Source organism: Lynx canadensis, chromosome B2 (assembly GCF_007474595.2).
Source record: "Lynx canadensis isolate LIC74 chromosome B2, mLynCan4.pri.v2, whole genome shotgun sequence".
NCBI classification, from domain to species: Eukaryota; Metazoa; Chordata; class Mammalia; order Carnivora; family Felidae; genus Lynx; species Lynx canadensis.
The window spans coordinates 80,365,754-80,376,732 of record NC_044307.1 but is presented as its reverse complement, the minus strand read 5'-3'; positions in this window follow the sequence as shown (position 1 = coordinate 80,376,732).

Sequence of the window (10,979 nt, the reverse complement as noted above, 5' to 3'; positions counted from 1 at the left end):
TGCAGATAAGGAAAGAGAGATGCAGAGAGGTTCAGTGATTGCATTAGGTCACACAGCTATTAGATTTTGGGAGTCGTCGGTGGCTGGACTCCACACTGCCTCTCCCTGTTATGCTTTTTGGAAGAAGTCTTTGACAGATAATATGCTAAACTAAGATAATGTTTAGAGGGAAAGGAGAAAATAGAATTAGGAAAATAAATGATTATAAGTGAAAATGGGTTCTGTGTCTTAGTGGAAATCGACACTTGTGCTAGTTCCTTGAGAAATTGTCTTCTGGGTATATCTCTATTCAGGATTCACTTTGGTTATAGCATTGTTTCTTGAACCATTTAAGGGAGGATACTTATGGGTGAGATTGTTAATAAAGCAAATGTTTTACACATCTGTGATCATTTTCTTTAACGATAATATATTTACTCAGGTACTTCTCAAGTTTAGCATAGGGGCACTATCTACATTTGTTCAGGATCGGAGGATAAGTTAATGTCAAAGAATATAAAACTGGCCACTACAACTGCTTGTTTTCTTTCTCCTCATGAATAATAATTTCCATATAGGAGCTGATATTTTGTAGCTGCAAACAGTGGAATATGGCAGATTTTTTATTTGGACCCTAGGATTTAACCTTTGTCACTGGGCTAGCTTACTTTTAAATGAAAATAAATTCAAGACTTTATTATTTGTAATGTTTACTTGAGATACAACTATTCTAAGACATACTATTATATTACAAATAAGGATGTCTGCCTTTATTCTCATCCCTTTTTTGCAAAAGGCAAAATTAGTAAAAATGTAAAGGAAGTATTTAGAAATACTTTTACACTTCCTCTAAACTATATTAAAATTGTAATTTCTTAGAATTAAAAATTAAGTATTTTCCAAACAGAATACTTGGAGTATTTGTATGTAGATAAATATATGCTACTTAGGGGCGCTTGGCTGGGTCAGTTGGTAGAGAATGTGACTCTTGATCTTGGGGTGGTGAGTTCAAGCCCCAGGTTTAGGGGCTTGAATATATATGTAAACTCTACCCTCAACATGATACTTAGTAACTTAAGCAGTATGGTCTGGTGCAGAGATGTTAATTTGGCATCGTAGAACCAAAGCTTTAGGTCTATCCCCTGTAGATTTTCAAACAAGCCAATGACTCCCAAGAATTTAAGGACCAGTGGTTCAGTGAGATAGGGATTTTGGACTCATAACTTATCTACAGATGACTAGAAGACACTTTCAAGTATTACATGAGGATTATACACCTTATCATCTAAATCACTCCCTTGATGAATGGGGGTATTTATGATCATATCGTGAACTCTGGCATTGGTTTATGAGGTCAGTTTAGGCCCTCTGGAAAATGTATGTCTTGTATACCTATAAAGTTAAGCAAATTGAATATAAAGATAATTGAATCAATAAGCCTTTTTAGAAATGTATTCTCTGACAGAAGTGTTAGATATTCCAGGTTGATTCAACTTATCTCAAGTTAATACAATAATGATGTACCATTTTTTTTTTTTTTTTTACTTAAAGGAATCCTGTGGAAAAAAGATTGAAATAGGAAACAGACTATTATACCGCATCAGTAGTATTTTCCCTCCAAAATTATAATGTTTTTATTCTGTTTAGAGTAAAGGGATATATGAGTCTTACATTCTAGGAATATACTGCAACTGTGAACTTAAGAAAGAAATAGTACCAACTTGTGAGTAGATAGACGGTTACTGTTTTATAAAAGTAGATGATTTTAAGTATATGGTTCATTTAATTTAAAACACCGTATCCAACCTACATATTTATAGTAAATAGATTACAAGTTAAAATCGAGGATATCTTGGGGTACCTGGGTGGCTCGGTTGGTTGAACATCCAATCTTGATTTCGGCTCAGGTCATGATCCCAGGGTCGTGGGATCAAGCCCTGCATTGGGCTCTTTCCTGAGTGTGGAGCCTTAAGATTTTCTCTCTCAAAAAAGAAAATTTTTAAAAAAGTGTAATTGGGGGGCGCCTGGGTGGCTCAGTTGGTTAAGTGCCCAACTTTGGCTCAGGTCATGATCGCACGGTTCATGAGTTCGAGCCCCGCGTCGCGCTCTGTGTTGACAGCTCGGAGCCTGGAGCGTGCTTCGGATTCTGTGGCTCCCTCTATCTCTGCCCCTCCCCACTCTCATGCTCTCTCTGTCAAAAATAAACGTTAAAAAAAAATTTTTTTTAAAGTGTAATTGGAACACAAAGCAAAATTACTATTCTAGTTTATGAGTGTACTTCTATGAACTAAATGCCTAAATCCTATGCACTTTTTAGAAAGGGCATAGTAGAGTTAGATTGAGGAAAACCAGAATTCTTTGCTATGATGACCACTTGTTTCCTAAAGAAATAACTACATTCTAGTTTTCTTAGCTTATCCTAATACTATAGACTTAAAATGCTGTTGACTTTAATTTCAAGAAAAATCTCAGTATAAAATAGTCTTCCAAGCCCCAAGTGATAGCCAACTTCTTTTAATAGTAAGTTAATATTAAGTAAATAAATTTTAATGGCTTTTTTGAGGGGAAGGGATTAAGAATCATTTCTATTACATTGGTGAGGCAGTATCTACTTTGTGAAAATAATACTTTACAAGTTGAGAACAGTAGTCTGTTGAAGACCTTTTTCAAAATTGACATAAGCTATACAACTGGTCAGACTCTTCTGGGCAGTATTATATATTTTTAAAATATTTATTTACTTACAGAGTGCATGCAATCAGGGGAGGGGCAGAGAGTGAGAGAGGAGAGAGAAAATCCCAAGCAGGCTCCTCGCTGTCAGCACAGAGCCCCACATGGGGCTTGATCGCATGAACTGTGAGATCAAGACCTGAGTCGAAATCAAGAGTTGGATGCTTAATTGAGCCATCCAGGCGCCCTATAGGCAATCTTATTTTAAAAATGAGAAGGATTGTTATTTAAGATTACTTTAACACATTGTGAAATATTTATATAATTTCAAAAGAACCTTGCAGAAAAGCATTGATACTCCTTATTGTCACTAAACCTTCAAATTTTGGCCTTAAAATATTAAATGTAGCTGAATTAAGAATACTAATGTTCTGGTTTTGTTAGGGTATTCTGTACAATTTTTAATGGGTATATAAAGTCGAACCATTTTTGGCATTGTTTTATACTTTGTAATTCTCTCTTAACATATAATCTACTAAATGAGTTTTTTAAAAAAATACCACTTAAAAACATGATGAAAAATTTTTATTCTAAAATATCTCATGAAAAGTACTTTATACAGAGCTTTAAGCTGCCTGTTAGAGGTCAAATATAACTGATGCTCTTTAAGAGGTTTTGTTTGACTGAAAAGGTGGCAGTTTTTGTCTGAAACATGTCTGTCATTGAAAGTGGAATTATATCTCTTAAGGAATAATTTTAAATACTTTTAGCTTTCCATTGGCACCGCTGGTATTAATTCAGCATTAAAGGTTTCAAGAGTAGGAACCAACCAAGAGTTAAGCGTTTTACACTCCCTTGCCCTCCTACTCCCAAGTCACTTCAATGCTAACCAGCCCTTAAGCCATCTCCTTTCTTCTCTTTTGGGAGTTGTACATATTTTCTTAAAGTTGTTACACTGTAGATACTTTAACTTTGCTCTCAAACCATGGACAGTTATAAGTCCCCTTCATAATCTTTATGTAGTTTCCATCTACCTCTTCATCCTCCCTTAATTAAACTTTCTTCAAGCATTAACATTTATGTCAATATTAACATTAATGTCAACTGTCAGATTTCCCAAATAAGCCAATGCTTAAATACATTATCCTCTCTCTAATCTTTCAGTTCTTATTTACAAAGGCTTTGGTGTTTGCCATTAACTAGAGTTGTTCTTTTAGAAGTGTTATAACCAACTAACCAGACTATTTGAAAGTGCAAAGAAAAAATAACCAGAGATGTACAGTTTACAACCTCAAAGATTATTTGTCCTGTATGGTACATGTAAGCTTTTAAAATTATTGGCATATTACTCAACTTACATATAATGTTGGAATGAACTAGTAAAGCAGCCTTCATGTTACCCAATTCTATTAACATTTTGTTACAAAACTTAAGTAAAAAAAATAATTCTGCAGTGAATACCCGTATACCAACTACCTAAATTCTACAATTAACAGTAGATTGTACTTGCTTACTATATATATTACATATATACAGTATATCCATCTATTTTCCAATTATGTTGAATTTAACTGTAAAATTTTGAAAACTGGAGTGTTCATAGAGTATTTCAGTTAGCTAAAAAATGATCAGAAAACGGTCGAATAACTTTATAAACCTAATTCTTCTTTGGAAATTCAGGTTGTGGTCTCAAGCATCAGATTACAGGAACTTAATAGAACACAGATGATTAAGGAATGCACAATGAGTAGGACCTTTGGAAAGCTAATGGAAAAGGGCAATCTGATCGTTGATATTAACCCTTTCATTCTAAAATTCAAGAGCAAAAAAAAAAAAATTCAAGAGCAGTAAATGATCGCTTAAAGAGTAAGGATAATTTCAACCATTGATAACCCTTATTTTATAGCAAGATGATCCCTTGTAATTGTAGATCTCCAAGGTTTTGATAGGAAGAACCAAAGCTCTCTATGATTCTATATTGCTAAGTACAGTATATAATAAAGATCTTCCTGTTTAAAGATCTTACTGTTGGGGCGCCTGGCTGGCTCAGTCGGAGCACACAACTCTTGGTTTTGGGGTTGAGTTCAAGCCCTATGTTGGGTATGAAGACTACTTAAAAATAAAACCTTAAAAGAAAAAAAAGATCTTACTGTAGAAGGCAATTCTGAGTTCAATTCCAATAAGACATTTGCATGCTGGAAATAATCAAAAGTCATCAAAATGTTTTCTACGTGCCATACCCTCTCCAAGACTCCAGACTGCTAAGAACCCATTTGTAATTTGGTTTTGGCAACTAATCAAGATAATTTCTAATTTTAGAATAAACTATTTGTAATAATTTAGGAGTAGCTATGGAGGAGTTTCATTAGTATCTCTTATCTTTACAACCAGATATAAAATACCACATATTTTCTGCCACTTTATGTATTAGACTAGAAAAATTACTTCCCTGAATCCTTTCTTATCCATAAAGGCTATTATTGTGTGAATCACTAAAGAAATGAAGTATTTTCATTATTATTATCAATGTCTTTTAAGTTATTACATGTTCAAGATACATGATCTAATTAAATGGAGCTTGAATATACCATATAGCTTCCTTTGATAAAGGTGCATATAATTTTCCATGAAGGTTGCTTCTGCCAATCCTCCCATTTTTTCTGTTCCTACCATTACTTAATTCAGAGACTGGAATTAATGCCACAATGCATGATAAATTATTCCTTGAACAGAAAGAACTTTACATTTGTGTCACCGATTCTACACTAAGGGAACATTACTATAAACTCTGCTTTAAAAAATGAATTCTAAGGGGAGCCTGGGTGGCTCAGTCGGTTAAGTGTCCAACTCTTGGTTTTGGCTCAGGACATCATCCTGGGGTCATGGGATTGAGGGCCGCGTTAGGCATGAAGCCTGCTTAAGATCCTCCCTCTCTTTCTCTCTCTCTCCCTCAAAACAAAACAATCAAACAAAAAAGATAAAATGAATTCTAAGATCTCAATAATGGACCCTCAGTAAACGCAACCAACACCTTTTATAAATCTTAAACTGTAATTCTATTTGAGATTATAGCACGAGTTTAAACTTGATAAATACAGTTCCTGGGTGTTAGGAACATTACTTCTACATTTCAGCGTATTTAATTTAGAATTCCAAGATAATTGCAAAGGATATGAAAAGTAACAATCTGAAAACCGTCAGAGATTAATTCAAGACAACCTAATCCAAGAAATTTAAAGAAAAGGGATTTAGTTGAAGCATAACATAGATTATCCATAACTCTTAAAAATCCACCCCATACCTACAAAGAAGCTTATCTAAAACTTTAAAGTTTCTTTCAAAGAGTAAATTTGTGTTTATAAACAGCATTCTATAAAATGTACTCTCAAATTTCTGATTAAAAAGAAGTAGTTCCTGAATTATACATGATTTGCACATACACACTTCTGCCATCTCATCTCAAAACATACTCTCTCCATTTGAAAATCATTGTAAAAAAAATTGTATTTGGTGATTTTTGGAAGATTTATGGATTCAGGAGAAAAAGGAGTACAAAAAAACAACTTTGAGGAGTTAGCTCAGGAATCGGATGCTCAGCAAGACAGGCCCGTGATTTTAAAACGTATTTAGTTCAGCAAATGTCTTTCAAAAATTTAATATATGGGAGGATGATGAAACCAACAGCCTTTCCATACCCAAGTATGTGTAGAAGCCATGGAAACTGGGGAGCCTTCCACCCTCTAAATAAAGGACAATGTATTCGGCAATATGATGGAGGGTCATTCGGAGATGGGAGATGCACAAAAAAGGGAAATAGAAGTATAAAATGTTAGGGGTGCCTGGCTGGCTCAGGAGGTAGAGCATGCAACTCTTGATGTTGGGGTCGTGAGTTCTGAGCCCCAATTTGGGCCTAAAGATTTTATACTTGCTGTGTATTTCCATGTGGCTATCCTAAACGCCCCTCAGAACTCAACATGCAAATCAAAATTACCTTCTATAATTCGGATCCCCCTCTAGAGTTCTAATTGCCAGTTTTAATCTCCCTAACTGCCCAATTTAAAAACTCTTTTCTGGGGCCCCTGGGTGGCTCAGTGGGTTAAGCAACTGACTTAGGCTCAGGTCATGATCTCGCGGTTTGTGAGTTTGGGCCCCGCGTCTGGCTCTGTGCTGACAGCTCAGAGCCTGGAGCCTGCTTCGGATTCTGTCTCATTCTCTCTCTGCCCCTCCCCCACTCTCTTGCTCGCTCTCTCTCAAAAATGAATAAACGTTAAAAAAAAAAAAAAACCCTGAAATAAAAACTCTTTTCTTACCCTCCATGCAGTTGGTTAAGTCTTAATTCTAACTTCAAAACATCTCCCAAGTATAAGTCCATGCCTGGGTATTCCCTCTGATAATGTCCTTAAGCCCATTTCTTTTATTTTAAACTACTGACATATACTTTTTCCTCAAGCTTTTCCTTTCCAAGCTGTTCTCCATATTTTCACCCGTTTTCTTTTTAAAGCAGGAATCTCTTTCCCTTATTTACCTTTGATGGCTCTGCCATGCCTGCAGAATAAAGTTGCAACTCTTTGGCATGACATTCAAGGCCCTTCAGGTTATTACCCCAGTACACCCTTCAATATATCGTATCTCCTTTCTCTGCAAGTCTTCCACATCTTTTTACACCACTGTCCATGCACTTTTACTCTGACAATTATTTTTCTTAACATGTCAAATACTATGTCAAATATCTTAAGGCCCAATTCAGTGCTGCTTCTAAGATACCAGATTCTGAAGTAGACAATCCCTACTCACCAGAATTAGTCACTACCTTCTGGTAATAATGACTTGTTTTCACCCCCTCAGGCATTTGTTGTTGTAGGGAAGGGGAATGCAACTTGTATTTTAGTTATATTTGTCATTTCTTCCCCAGCCACCTGTAGTTAGCTTTCTGTTCTGCCATTTATCCTTGTATTTCCTGAACATACTTCACACGTAAGCCCCCGCACATTAATGCTGCTCAGAAATGTCACAAAGGAACTGAGAAATGTCAAACAAGGGGGGGGGGGAAGGGGTGTTTTGAGACAGTTTTATTTTCCAAAAGACAGGGACTCTGTATTAGTTTCATTGTTAGAATTTTTATAACCTTACACAGAAATGTGTTATCAAAACTGCAGGAATGAACCATTTTCTGGAATCAGACTGGGAGAGATGTCAGATCTAAGCCAACTCATTGGTTTCAATATTTGTAACACATTGCTAGAAAAAAAAAACCCTAAAAACTAGTGACTAAATATTGAGGAAATTTTCAAACTATGGTCAGAATTTCTAAAATTGATTTTCCAACTATTTGTGAAGGTATTTGCATCTATTTGAGCAGGAATGGCAGGAATGGAGATTCACACAAAATGTGAATGTCAAATAGAAGTTCCTTTGCATCTTTAAACCCTTCTTTCCCTTCCTTTCTAGAAGGGATTGCTTGGTGTCCCCATTCACAATTTGCCTGCCTTTATGCTACCACTTGAAGGCCTCCTTAATCTCAAAAGCAGCCCTTTTTTTGATTCTTAAACCATTTAATATGGTTCTTTCTCCAACTATGCCTCTGGAGGAACCAGGAATAGGGCAGAGGTGGATGGCTTTGAGTCAGGACAACCCAAACCCTCCCTCAGACATCTAAATGCTTTGCTTTTGAGAAGATGGTGGGGGTTGAGGGACGACAAGGCATCCAAGAGTCTAGCCTATCTACCGCAGCAACAGCTCCTCACAATTTCACCCTGACTTGGGTGGGCTGCCAGTTGCCCTCTCCCAGATCCATTCTGGAGCCTGATGCTGAGGGGCACAGCACAGGGATAGGGCCTAGGTTTTGTTCCTTCTCATCACCAAAAGTTGAGTTAGGGCTTTGAAAAGAGGGCAAGTAAAGACAAAAGCAAGTAATGTGGGTTTTAGCTAGCTTGATCATGTTCCAGGGAAAAGAAATACAAGTGGTTTTCCCCAAGTGTGGTATGACCTGACCCCATTTCACTTCCACATTTGTATGACACACAAGCTTTATACTAAAATAATGCGAAGGAAAGGGGTGATTACATAGTACAGTTGATCCCTGAACAACATGGGGGCTAGGGGTGCCAACTCCCATGCAGTCAAAAATGCACCTAACTTGGCTCCCCTAAGACTTAACTATTAATAGCCTACTGACCAGAAGCTTGGTAAGAGTCCGTTAACACATATTTTCTATGTATTACATACTGTATTCTTACAATAAAGTGAGCTCCAGGAAAAAAACAAACAAAAAAACATGTACAGTACTATACTATATTTACATATGTATTCATAAAAACTCATGGGTAAGTAGACTAGCACAGTTTAAACCCATGTTATTCAAAGGTCAACTGGATGCCTAAAAACCTGAATTCTGGTCCTAATAAAATGTCCATTATTTGCCTGATACATTCTAGTCTTTTAACTCACAAACCACATAAACCACCTTAAAATCTGTATTTTAACTTACAAACCACCTTTAAGTTTGAAAACAATGATTCCTGTCAACCTTTTAATAGTGCGATTTGGTCTTTTACCTTCTTTTTCCTTTATCTGCCTACAAGGACACTAAAATACTTAGCACCAAGATTAATGCAAACAAAAGTCCTATGGTGTTACTGTATCAGCAGTATGTGCCACTTTATCAGTAGTAGGAGTTGAGTAGTATCAAATTGTATTCTTATCTAAAAGCAACTTCAGCATAATACCTCACATCCAGGTATGTTCTATAGTGAAGTGCCACTGCATAGAACAATTTCCACTCACATATAAACCTTTCAGCCCTTTACAATGATGAGCCCCTTTACCAGGCTACTAGGTAAAAACTTAGGCCCGAAGCTGGTGACTCTGAAGTGTTTGCTTTATATACCCACAAAACCAAACAGTGACAGTAACATTGGAGGAAATGAGAACTCTCATGAATGGGCTTAATATCTCTACAAAAGGAGCCCAAGAAAGCACCCAAGCCCCTAGACTCCCATCTATGGACCATGAAGTGGGCTCTTAGACATTATCTGCTGGTGCCTTAATCTCAGACTTTCCGGCTAACTGGATTGAGAAGTAACTTTATATAAGCTACCCACACCTTCCACTGTCACAGCAGTCCGAAGAGACTAAGGCTGCGGAATACCATTTTACTATAACGTCAAAATTAACTTTTTAAGTTTGCTAATACTTTTTCACAAGGTCAGCTGTAGTGTAATTCAGCCAACTTTATTCACTCTTCAAATTACAAAACCCATTACTTTATAATAACCTATTTCCTTTACCAGTGTTAACACTTCTTGAAAAAATCTTAAAAAAACTTTTACAAGATTGAAATCTTACTGTTGTTAGTTTTTCTAATGCATTTAATGCTAGCTATGTATAACATATATAATAACAAAGTATAGCTTTCTCTACATACATGCAAGAATGAAGCATTTTATAGCCAGGGCCAAAGAATGGTTGGCTGGATTATGTACGAACTGTGTAAACAAGACTGCAGGCACTTCTGTTAACTAGTTCTCAGGTTTTGTGGTGGCTATGTAACAAGTTACCATACCCTCCTGGCACAGCTCATCAGTAACAGTGATTCTCAGGTTGTGTCCACACCACCCACTTTTGTATAGCCAGAAAGTCTCCCCTCCTGCATGAACCAAATGGGCAAGACCTAAGACTTTTCTTGAAAAGATAGTAGCACCTTATCTATTCCACCATATATACCCTCTTAACACTCTTTTCCCGTCTAAGTATTGCCTAAAACTCAAAAAAAACAAAAAAAAACAAAAAAAACCCACAACCTTTTTTGTTATTCAAGATAAATTTTAGCTCTGTAGAACTAAAAACCACACAGGGAAAATTCGTCCTTTAGAACCTTAGAAAACAAAGTTTGAATTTTAAAGTAAAACTACATAAGCTACTATATTTCTTTCAGCAAATTCTAGAATCCAAATCTCCACCTACTTTAACATCAATTACACTTCCTTTGGTTTAAGTACCACCATTCAATATCATAAACCAAACCAAGTGTCATCTTCTTTCATTGAAATTATATGGTAAGTCAAACGGTACTTTATGAAAACAGTTCATATATAAAAATATACTTTAAGTTATAAACTAACCAGCTTTACTTTCGACAAGTTTCCATTGCAAAATGGGGAATTCCTCCCCTTAGAGGTAGTACGGTGAAATTATTGGACCCTCTAAAATATCAGAAGGAGGAAGGACAATTAGTAATAATACTAAGACATTTAGCCAGTAAAATGGAAAGTTAAAAATCCATCTCCTAGTCACACATTCAAACATGAAAGTCACACACAAAGAATCAAGAC